General features: G+C 49.0%; 1 pseudogene; it reads right to left on the bottom strand.

The window, feature by feature from the left end:
* Nucleotides 1-1,594: 1,594 nt before the first annotated feature.
* LOC149361963 (uncharacterized) lies at nt 1,595-10,631 on the bottom strand (annotated as a pseudogene).
* Nucleotides 10,632-11,004: the final 373 nt, after the last annotated feature.

Here is an 11,004-nt window from a genome sequence, read left to right on the forward strand (position 1 = left end):
ATGGAAGTAACAGCACATCGAGGCAACGCAACGTCACCTCGGAGCCTAAAAACTGCATGGCTAAATGACCAGGATGAGCCAAAACAAACGAATAACAAAAGAGTGAATTATCGTCTGCTGCTGTCCACTCATCGTGATGCAATTGGCAGAAACAAAGAACAAAAGCCAAAACAAACAATACCGCGAAACTGTGTAAAAGTCGAAGCAAAGCAGATCAAACAGACAAAACAACAAAAAGAAACGCTACGCGAAAGCTGTGTCAAATGCTGAAAGCCATACAGAGTCTAGGAAAAAGTATGTATGTGCACTCCGGCCACTTCGCGTTGAGTAACCAGGTGGTCAAAAACTCGTGGTGGCCGTTCATGTTGTCTCTCTGTTCTCAGTCGTAAATTTCATTCTATATGCGCCGTTCGTACCTCTGTGTACTTTATCCGGCACTTTCAAACGAGGCGCCGTAGCATTTCATCTTGAAATCTCTTAAGCATTGCTGCTCATGTAGATTTTTGGATACATAGAAGTATGGGTACTTAAAACCCAGACTAAGCCTGATCACGGAGCATATGACGCTTTATTCGGCATATTCTAGTTAGAAACGTAGGCCTCTGAGGTGCATGTCAGTGAACTGCAAAAACTAGTTCATGGTTTGGTAACTAGTGAAACATTTGAACTCACTTTTTGGAAGAATCTTTCACCCGCTGCAGAAAACAAGCAGCTCAAGGATAAGGTGCAGCCTTTGTTCCTTAACATAGAACTGGAACTCATCTCAAAATTGAACGATGTGCAGATCTAAGGCGTTCTATTGCAACCAAGGGAAGACTGCGTTGCCATGATGCCAGTAGCGGGGGAAAACGCCGGCCGTCTCATTCGCCTACAGATGTCAACGTTGTGTACTCACCAAAACAAACTCACCAAAGCGGGCGATAATGAAAAATTATTACCCGTTTATGCTCTAGAGACATAGGGCAGGATCACAGTCGCCGAAGCCAAGGAGCACAGGGGATGCTTAATTTGTGGCTGGTAAGATTCGAACTCACGACTTCCGACCAACGCCGGCAAGGAAGCGGATGTCCAATGTTCTGCTTTCGGGGTTATTTGTGCAGTGTAACCGAACCTTCAGAGTTCACCAGCGTCATCCTCGTACATAGAGGCAGACGTAGTACGTTCTGTATTACCGCGAGTGCCACGAAGGGACGTGGTCGAACCGTGAGGGCGGAAGCTGTGCGATAATCCTCTTATCCTGACTACGGCATCAAGACTGCCAGAATCGAGGCCCTCGCTAGCTATTGAGCAGACAATGAAAGGGAAAAGGTTGGCGTTATATATGTCATGACTAGCCCTGTTTTCCCTTCTTTTGTCTGCTCACTACACAAGCAGTTATACAAAAAGATATAGGAAGGGTGCTGTACAATGCCTACTTCAAATACTTTATACCTTCTTACATTTCAGCATATTTATTTGACGTTAAGATATCCGGTACAGCAACGTTAAAATCACTAAATTATTCTCGATAGCAGCATTATATGTATCCTTCTCCCACAGCACCTTTATAATTCGCTTCGAATGCCGCAGCGAGGACTAAAATCCGAAGTCGTTGTCAGCGCAGCCCTCGCTGAGCCACCATTGTCCGTGAAGTGTTCTGCTTCAGAGATAAGACGACCACGGCGCCACCTTGAGGTCGGCTTGTGGTTTCATCAGCTGAGAATTCTGTCGGTCGTGCGCGGATTCGATCTTGGTGCTTCCCAGCTTCCGAGACAGGATCGGAGCGTGCACTGACAGTCGCCGGGTCCTTCCCACTCGGTTGCGACTCCTGCACCTTGGGAGGAAAGGCAATTGACAGTTATAGCATTGTGCAAGCCGCGATTCCGCTATCGTCGTTATCTTCCGTGGACGTCACCAGGCATGCGCAGATCGCCTTGAGGGCGCGCTCGATGGGCCCGGACAGCTGCTCGCATGCCTGCCGCGTCGGGTCCAATCAGCGCGTGCGCACTGTTGGGCCGCAGAAGCGGACCACGGTAAGTAATCGCGAATTACAGTATGCTATACCTGTTTAATGGCTTCGCTATAGAATTCCGAGATCCTTCGTACCCCTTTCACGCTGCCTGCTTTTTCATAGTAGTCACGATTCCTGCCGCTTTAAGGACCCACAGTCCTTTGATCCTGCTAGTGGAAGTCGCATTCACATGGTGTTCGTTTAATACTTTTCAGCCTCAACTATAGACCAGATTCTTTTACCCTAACACGCAGGCTGCTGGCGCGCCCCTACTCTCGACACCAGTCGCCATCTATCGGTGCGCGCGGACCGATGGACTGCGGGTCGCGCCGGCGCCGCGCGTAGAATGCATGTTTACGTGTTCGCTTCTGTCGTTGTAGTGCTTCATCATAACGTATGAGGGTGTGTGCTGTGCCTCACTACTCACATTTTCCCTCTACCAGACAGTACTGCGGTTATCTTGCGCGCAGTTAGTCGTTAACGTGACATCTCCGAGTTTTTTTCCGTTCATTTGGATGTGAGTAAGTGCGGCGAGGCAGTGCGCGTCTGTCTCGTTGTTTGTGCCCACCATGATGATATTGATATTGATAATTAGCGCTCGTGTCCTGTCTTCACCTTTTCTGTGTCTCGTTTTTCGCGCTACGTTTTTCAATGATGATATTCTGCTGGCTCAGGATTCTAAACGCTGGCACCGCAGCGGCGACGCTGCTCCACCGAGCCGCTGGTGCGGCGGCGCTGCTCAGGGAAATTCTGGAATGGTATTGCAAACAGCAAGGATTTTTCCCGCGGAGTAGTCTGCCAGGTAGCATACGGACTGGAAATCGGCACTTCTGAGCAGATTTCTGCACTGGCGTGTCGTTTGTTGCCGTCTTTTACGTGCGCTAGCATCTATGATAATTTTAGTCGCAGGAATTTGGATTTATTGATTTGAATCAGTGGTATAGTAACTGGATAGGCGAGCTGCAGACTTAAGGTTGTCCCGACGAAGCGCGTGTTTTCGATCACCTCCTTGCGCTGAGCTTGCTCTAGTTCCCATTCAATACATTTCATGCACAGGATTGTAAGCACGACCGCTACCGATTTCAGTTGCTCTTTCCGCACACATGTCATAGGGATCAAGGGGGGCGGGGGGGTAAAGAGTTTACCGAAGAGTTTACCGTAGTGTCTTTCTGCTTTTGCTATCTATCTTAATCATGGGAAAATATGCGCGATTTTAATACATTCATTCACACAGTCAAACGCCTACGCAACGCTGTCACACGCGCCGAGAGCTACCGAATGAAATGAACGCGACTTTGGACCCCACAATTCGTGAAAGCTGGATTCGCTGCTAATATCTATGCAAGTTTTGATAATTTGAGCGAAAGTACGTTTTTATGCACCAGGTTGCATAAACCATGAAAAATTTTGTTTTTTGTTGGCGCTGCGACTCAGTTAAGCACACAGCGGTAATTTGTTGATAAACTGGCGCACCACGCATGCGACAAGAAAGCCCTGTTTGCGGGTGGTACTTTATGGCCGAAGGATTAAGAGTGCATTGGAATTGGAACTGCATGCTAGCCGCACACCTAATACTTGATATTGAACAAAATTTTTTTTTGCATTGGAGCACCAAGACGGTAGCGATATAAGCACGTTCGCGTTCTAAGCGTCAGCACAATTCACGTGAATGTCAAACTAAATGTCATTAAAACGCATCAATGTGCTCCCTTTAATAGCGTGAACACTTCCTGCAACACAGCCATGCAGCGGAAGTATGCTTGGCAATGTTTTTTTAGCGCCCGAAGCGCGGCTATATGCAGGCGCGGCAGCAGAGCTGCCGCAGCCCCGCAGTCCCCAAAGAAACGCCCGCACCGCGGCGCACCAGTCGGCGAAAATGGCCGCGCCCAGGAGCGGCTCTGGATTCTGGTCTAATATAACCGGCTTTCTCTGAAGAGTGGCGGTGACCAAATGTCCCGCTTAGTCATCACCTTGTAGAATGTTCCGGTACCTTGTACTGCACAATCGTGCGATATTAAGACTAATCGACCCACTAATCCGCTTTAAGCCGCAGTCTAAACTCCACTAATTCATTCCATTTCATTCTCTCGGGTGGGCCAGCTTCTGAAATATTTGGGATCTGGAATTTTTCGGGTGGCCGGACTTCCAAGTTTCGGGTGTCGCCAGATTTTTAAATTTGGCCGTGCCCTTTGACCCCTAGTCTTCATGTGGTTTTGATGACCTCATTAGGCTCTAAACCACATTCCCAGACAAAGGGAGTCATCATACCACTCCTGGTGCAGTGAAGCAGCAATGAAGTGATGCATCACTACGCCAGCAGGTGGCTTTTCAAACACAATTCCCATTGAGGGCGGAGGGGGGGGGGGGGGGGGCAGACGGGTGTCAGACCTAGCATGCTCTTGCGAGCTCCCCCGTAAGACTAAGGTACAGCGCCACGGTGGGCACATGGCAATTGCCTTGAAATGATTCGAAATAATTTCATAGCCACATACCACAGAGGGCAGGTACTTAAGAGTCAGTTGGACAGGTTTCCACGCGCCATGGCGATCAGGTGGGGATGCTGTCCCAAGGCCACGTGACCTCTGCTCAGCAATACCTAATTTAACTGCCACCTGGCAAGATGGACAGTTTGCCCAGAATCCGGTGGACAGGCTGCCACCTGCCACGGCGGGCAGGCTGTGATGACGTCACGATGTCTCCTGACCTGTCTCCATCACTCAGGGAATAGGGCTGATTGAGGAGCGCTGTGAGAAGGGTGTTTTTCTCCAAAGATGCTGACCCGACTGACGAAGACGTTGACAGAAAATACGACAGGGTTCTTGCAAACATACGTAGCACATCGACAACTATCGGCGCCTTTTAAGTGCCTGTTCATTCTCCTGTTTAATATAGCATGCTAAAATAACGGCAAAAGAACATTTACGGCTTTTAGGGATAAAAGCTCTACTCCTCCAATGCTGAGCCTGGAGGTGAACTGGCGCTTAGATTTGACCTCTAACGGGAGGCCCGCACTATGTGGCTATGATGTCATGCCATCTGACCCGCCGATGCCACATCTGCGCACTTGGAAGTCATGTCCGCAGCTGCGCTGGCAGCGGTTCAGCCGCTTCTCCTCTCCATTTCTAGTATGTGATGAGTCACGTGATTCACTCTTCCACTTGGCTCGCTCTTGCACTTGTGGCACATGATGCGTCACATGATTTGGTCTCGCTATTATAACTGCAGTGCTTGCTGACAAAGCTTTATCCCCGCTCAGCTGAGTTGAGCCACGGCCACTTTTTTTCGCCAAATGAGGCCCATAGAGAGACAACAGTACGCAGATTCCAACTAGCGACACCGAGTGCAAACGCATGGTGGCTCTTAGTTTGCGTACTATCGCGCGCAAAATTAAGAGACTCCTATCAGCACGTGCCCATGACAACCAAACCCATTGAGAGGCAAAAGCCAAACTGTGTGCGACTGCCGCCTGACGGAGCACTCCCGGTGCCGAGACCGTCGCAACTGGCCCGCGCTGATCTCGTGCAGCGTGACGTTACGCCAGCCTCGGCAGCAGAAGTGCTTGGTCAGGTGACGCTCACTTGAAGTTTGGCCCAGTTCAGGTAAGCGCTGTCAGGGGAACATTTCTTAGCACACCACAGTTTAGGCAAGAACGTGCAGGTACCATAACTACGTCAGAAATGGCGTGTTTGGTTGCTTTGAACCTATCGAAAATTTTACTGCTTTCCCCTTACTACCAATGCACTGAAAACAGAGCCCCTTTGCGTGTGCTCATCGTTGAGCACAAGTCATTAACCATAATCGAAAGCTCATTACTCATATCTCAGAACCCGTTCGTGAAAATTTGTCCATTTCATGGCAAGGCTCGTCACGCGGCCATCTGTGCAATAAATTCAACGATGCTGAGACCACGTTTGCTTTTCCACAACTGCTAATCTCGCTTACGTGAAATATTGCTCGTTTCACAGTCAGTGGACCCAAAAATTAGTTCACCATCCTCCTTGCCCTGACGCCCTCATTCCCTCCAGTTTTCTTTTTGGTCTTGTAAAAACACTCCTGCCCAGAATTTGCACTACAGATCTGGATACCTACCCGCTTTCTCGCCGTCAGTACTGTTTTCGAATCAGTGAAATCCGTCAAGGGCTGGTCGTGCACTGCAGATTCCTGGGCCTTCTGCACGCATGCCAGAAACATTCAAAAATTATTTGCTTGGTCTCTTCTATAACAGGTGGCAAATATATTCAGCAGAATCTGACCACGTGAGTATGTGCAGACATTAGCAGATTGCACGAAATAAAAGGTGACAATATGGCGGCTCAGTGGCTCTACACAAAGGCACTGAACAGAATACTTATATGCAAGAAGTGGCCGCAATATCAGCCAATTAATTCCATCGATGTAAATTATTTTTTGTGTAAAAGTTTCACGACCTAACCTGCTTCACAACCATTCTTATAACAAATTTTTTCCAATTTTCGGACAACGGTGAAGCCATTCTATGTCATCCACGTTCTGTGTGCGACACTTGTTTGTAATTATTGAACTGTCTTGCGAGGTATATACAGCATGAGGCCCCTCAACTCCGTCCCTCCATTTAGACAAGACACGAACAATTCCCACAGCCCAGCTTAATGTTCCTGTCCTTTCGAGGTTTCCGTTCAAGTCATGAGCATGATTCCGATTTGGCAGTATTGATCTGTTAGTATACTGATCTTATCCTTGCAAGTAATGAAAAGCGTTACCGTAGAGACTTATTGTAACGACTACTGTAGAGCCACTGAGCTTAAGTACGCCACGCAGCAGCCGAAATATATGCGTTCCCGCCGGCCTGCTAACTGTTTGTCGACGCGGTTGACACGGTCGCGCCCACGAGTGCCCGCGCCGAAGAGCTAGCCGGGTACGCGTCAGGTGAGTTACGGCGCGCCGGCAGTCTCGTCTCTGTCCCTTTGAAGGATCCCCGCCGCTGGAAACCCTAAACGGCACTTGCACCCGCACCGCTTTTCGGGGGAGCGCTCCTTTTTCGTTTGCTTGTGCGTGTGTGCGCCGACTCCGCGTATTCACCGTGAGGGAAACGGCGCAGCTTCTGGGCGACGCGCGGGAAGCCGGGAAAGCGGACTGTGCCTGGTCGGTGTCAGTGGCGCACTTTCCGAACGCTGGCCTTTAGGATTCTTTTTTCTTTAAAGCAACGGGCGGCTTCGGCGGCGGCATGACATAGTTCTGAGCTGCGTGGACAGATATGCGCCTCAGCTACGCTCACTGCCCGAACTTGCGGCCTAACGGCAGCGCCAACACGACTTTTCTTTTGGCCGTGCGCTTTTGGTTCCGCTGGCTGGCGCCGCTTCGAGGAACAGAGGGAAAATGACGGTTCTGTTTGTGTGTATTCCTGCCTCTTTTCGTGAGGGCAGTCCGACTACCTGAGGGGAAGATACTCTGTTATGGTTTCGTTGCGTTTTGCTTGTGTTGTGTCTTATATCAGTCACGTGGGTCTCGCTGTAAGCACAGTGGGCCCGCCTAAATACACGGCCACAGGCAACTGTTACGTCACGAGAGGGCCGGCCCAATCAGCGTTGAGCTGAGGGGTTAAGAGGAGATGTTGGCGGATACCTGGTGGTTCTCGCCAGGAGCTTTTGACCGGGAGAGCTCTGGCGGCTCCACTGTGTTGTTGCTCTCCCTTTGTTCGATTCTGTCTTCACTGTACCATCATGCTAATCTCATATGTATTAAGTTTTTTTTGTTTCAGCAAGGAAAATCGTCGTCATCGTCCTTCGCGCTAATGCCAATCACAAGACCGGGACGTAACGGCAACGAGACGGCCTGACCTCATTGCGCAACAGCAAGCGAGGAGAAGAAAAAGAGTGAAAAGAACCTCAACTGACATACCTTCTATTCATTTCGTGAAGTTTTGTAGTAATCTTGTTGGTAGGGTGTGCACGGAGTATTTCTGGACATTAATAGGTATATTTTTGCTTTAGTATGCCGAAGAGATGTAATTTCGCTGATGTGCCTCATTTTACGGCGGTAAACCCCCGCCAGCAAGTGCGACGGGGCACGGCATGATGTGTGCTGCCCGAATATTTCCCTGGGGAAGAGCTACTAAAGAATTTTGCCGTTACATTATAATTTCGTGACATAATAGTAATGACACCTTTCTCAATAAGTGGAACCATCAAAAAGCATAGTGAAGCGTCATTACTTTAAGCTACGTTTTTCGAGCACATCCTCCCGAGGCGACGGCGCAGGCGTAATCAAGTACTAGCGAGAGGACACTTCGGTGGCGGTGAATATGGCTCACTCTTTAGCTGGAACGGCACTGCGCAGGTTTATGACTACGAAACCATATACTACCTTGCTCTCGAAAGAAGAGCTAGGGCGTATAACGCAACCTATTTTGCACATGCGTCACTTGGAATGTCCTGCGTCACATCTAAAACCGGTGTGGGAGATTGAGTGAGTGAGTGAGTGAGTGAGTGAGTGAGTGAGTGAGTGAGTGAGTGAGTGAGTGAGTGAGTGAGTGAGTGAGTGAGTGAGTGAGTGAGTGAGTGAGTGAGTGAGTGAGTGAGTGAGTGAGTGAGTGAGTGAGTGAGTGAGTGAGTGAGTGAGTGAGTGAGTGAGTGAGTGAGTGAGTGAGTGAGTGAGTGAGTGAGTGAGTGAGTGAGTGAGTGAGTGAGTGAGTGAGTGAGTGAGTGAGTGAGTGAGTGAGTGAGTGAGTGAGTGAGTGAGTGAGTGAGTGAGTGAGTGAGTGAGTGAGTGAGTGAGTGAGTGAGTGAGTGAGTGAGTGAGTGAGTGAGTTAAACATTTTTTATACAAGCCGCACATCAGAGTGTTGAAGAATAGGTGTCGTGGTGACGCAGAACGACCTAGGTTCGGCGCGGTTGCCGCTCAAAAAAACCTACGTGGGCGACATGCATTGTTGGCGATTTCAGTGAGCGGACTCAATGTCACGTACCGGAGCCCCTAGATCATTTATGGAAAAAAAACTTTGTAGGAAGGAGGTGCAGAAGAAAGAAATGCGGCGATCGGTTAGCGCGAGCAGATTTAGAGATCGCGTAGATCTCACCCGCAATGAGCGCACGCTTCGCTGAAACAACCGCTAGGGACAGACATCACTGGTAGTTACAAAACTGCCTTACCAAGAGTTATTTTCAGAGTCAATCTCAGACCACAACTTGCTGTTTGTTGTATTCATTAAAATCTCTCTCTCAGGCTGTTGTCACTACAGTGCAATGCGTGCGTTGTAAAACTAACAGGGGTGCTTCAAAACTGCAAAAGGCGCTAGAAGCAGTATTCAGACACTACCAAAAATTTAAATAAATCCTATTATAAATGATAATGCCTGCAGTTCATTTTATTTTTTGGCTACGTTCAGGTGCAGATAAGCGCTGGGCAGGTTATTTAGCCGCTGTCTCTCGCTTTTATAGGGCCGAGTGTCCAATCTCTCAGCTAGTAAACGCGCAGCAAAGTGACATGAAACAACTTACGGAGTTGGTTCCAAATGCTAAGAGAGTGGCAGCTCCTATCAGCAGTGCCAGCACGATGGAGAATGCGATGGCGTTTTTCCCCTCGAACCGCTGCTTCCAAAGGGCGAAGTGGACGTCTAGGTATGCGTCTTCTTCAGATCGCCTTGGTGGACTATCAAATCTTATCTTAGCACGTACACGGGGCTGCGAGAGGGTTAATTCACATGATGCGTTTTGCTTTGTCCTTAGACACACACAGCGGTTTACATTTCCAGCCACGAAACGTACAAAATTTTTCAAGAAACCCGTGCACATTTGACGATCGTTCAAAGGTACTTGTGCCGCGCGACACATACAGCAGTACCAGAACTGCAGATACGCGGCTAATGCCAGATACATTTCAAACTCCAGGCCCTCCCTACGCTGCAGGCAAGGAAAAACAACCGCTTGAAGCTCAAGCACCAGCTGCGGCAGTGGCTGCAGCAACCCTCGCATGTTTAGCGTAGGCTGCCTGTGAACGCGAAAGAAGAGCAGCTTATCGCCTTGAATTCGTAAGTCAAACGAGCTGTCTAACAAAACGCCTGCAAAAGGATACATAATCACAGGTTTGGTGACGACACGACGGCCGCGTTATACAAGAAGCTCAAAAGACACCCTTGGGCAGTGGAGTAGTGCATGTTGTAGTACCCCATGTGGTCAAAATTAATCCCGAGCACTCCACTGCAGCGCCTCTATAGCCCTCCATCCTCCTGCGTTCCCTGTAATTTTTAAACAAGAGGCTACACGAACACACAGAAAAAGAGAGAACAACGAGCACAGACGCCTTCTAGTTATTTCTTCAAATGTCAGCCTGGAGATTCAACTACACCGCCGAGATGCGTTATTGAAGTACATCCGTTCCGTCGTGGCGCATTGACTTTTCACGTTGAGGAAGATAACTGTTCTGCCTTCCCTTTCCTCATACCTAGCATATCTCGCATCGGCGTTAGGCCATTAGGCAGCGAAGATGTCGCCTCCTCGACACAGAAGTACTTTGTCTCCAGCAAAGGCATTTGCGTATGGACGCGATGTGCAATTTTGTCCCGAGTGCGTTAAACATCAGCGAGAAACAATACCTCCAGCAGTGCCCACCTGTCGCTCCTCGGCCCCTTACGCTTATTGCGAATCCACTGGCGAGCGAAATTCATTGCTGGGCTGATGGACTCCGCTGCAGGGCACAAAACTTTCTTCTTCCTTGTCAACTGAGCGGTCATCCTCCAAGCGCGTACAGATACAGACGAGCGTACATAGGAGGTGGAATAATTTGCCGCGCCAAAAAAAAAATTACGCTGCCATGGGTCGCGGGTCGCTGTACTGTACCTATATTGGACGCGGGCGGCTACCGTAATATAGGACCATACCCGATAACAAGGTCAAAAAGAAAGAACTTAACAAAATATTTCATATAAATACAAGACACAGAGCTCGAATTCATGAAAACTATGTAGAGCCGGAACTATTCGCAGAACCAACGTACCATGTTACCGATTACACCAAGATGCAGCTTTGATCCTGGAAGTA

The sequence above is a fragment of the Amblyomma mixtum genome, chromosome 2 (assembly GCF_055824585.1).
Source record: "Amblyomma mixtum isolate Tamu chromosome 2, ASM5582458v1, whole genome shotgun sequence".
NCBI lineage: Eukaryota > Metazoa > Arthropoda > Arachnida > Ixodida > Ixodidae > Amblyomma > Amblyomma mixtum.